Below are 1,402 nucleotides of genomic sequence, written 5' to 3'. Positions count from 1 at the left end.
AATGTTTCCTACCAGGCTAGGTTGAGTATAGGTAGCAACAATATATTGTATATTTTACAATAGGTAGAAGAGAGGACTCGACATACTACCAACACATATAAATGGTAAATACTTAAGGTGATGGATACCTCAAATATCCTTGCTTGGTCATTACACATTCTATGCATGTAAAAAAATCCTCACAAAAGACTTTTTTTTTTTCCAAATTCATTTCCAGTGCTATGTAACTCTTTATATTATCAGTTATATCACATGACCTCTTGCTATGATGGTTAGATTAGGTATTCATTTCAGTAAACACCAATATGTTCTAATTAAAACGCCTTCTGAGAAAATGGAATGTCACATTTTAAAATAGAATTTCAGGTTGCTATAGCAACTAATAAAACTGTCACTATTTATTCTAAATAAGATAAAAAGCATCCTTAAAGATAGCAAATCATTTTCAAAATAGCTTAATATCATTTAATATCTTTAGTTACTGATATTAAATTGAATTACATTAACAATTAGATGAATATTTCATGAGTGAGAAATTGCAGAGTATGTATCAGAAAAGAGAGAAAATAGAGATATCCTTAAAAAGCTTAATGGGTTAGTTGGAGACAAATGTTTAATGTACCTTCTGCAAAAGAGGAGACAGTTTCTCTTCACAGATCAGATCATCTGTTAAATTCAGATTATCCCATAACAGTAACTTTTTGTTGTTGTTGTTCCCATGGAAGCATGAGTGGGGTTAAGTGAGGGAAACAGCATAACACATTCTGGAACTATGTGGCTCCTGGGGTCAAATCCCTGCAGGAATCCTTGTCTCTTTGTTTTAGACTTTGTGATGTAGGAAATAAAAGGCAAGCTGTAAAAGAGTGCAAGTATTTTTAAATATGTTTTATAAGATGTAACTAATGCAATATAGAATCTTAGAGGCTTCCTGATATCTTTTGAAACCTACTTTAATAAAATTTTAAAACATGTCATCATGCCCTTACTACTTGGTAGTGACAGAGATCCCCTAGTATATTAAAAGAAGCAAAGTCAGGAGCTTATGATCAGAATCCCTTTAAGGGTTAAGAAGAATGCCAGCTAAAGATCTCCAGGGCAAGTTCAAGGTCTAAAAGCAAATTTCAAGCTTTACTAGTAGACTAATGGATACCATCATGCTCCTTCTTATTTTTAAGGAAGCAGCATAATTGCTATATTACCCTAGTTCATCTTTCTCTGGCCTCAGTTTACTTATCTACAAAATGGAGAAAATATCATCTACAGCAAATGAGGAAATTATTTTAAGGATTCTAGCACAGTGCCTAACATACTTTGGTTCTCTTCTTTTGCCATTCTTTTTTAAGCTTTTAACAAATCCCACCCTGTCATAGAAATTTATAAAAGAATATTTTCACTTATGGTT

Source organism: Mandrillus leucophaeus, unplaced genomic scaffold (genome assembly GCF_000951045.1).
Source record: "Mandrillus leucophaeus isolate KB7577 unplaced genomic scaffold, Mleu.le_1.0 Scaffold455, whole genome shotgun sequence".
Taxonomy (NCBI): Eukaryota; Metazoa; Chordata; class Mammalia; order Primates; family Cercopithecidae; genus Mandrillus; species Mandrillus leucophaeus.
Note: the sequence above shows the minus strand (reverse complement) of the source record.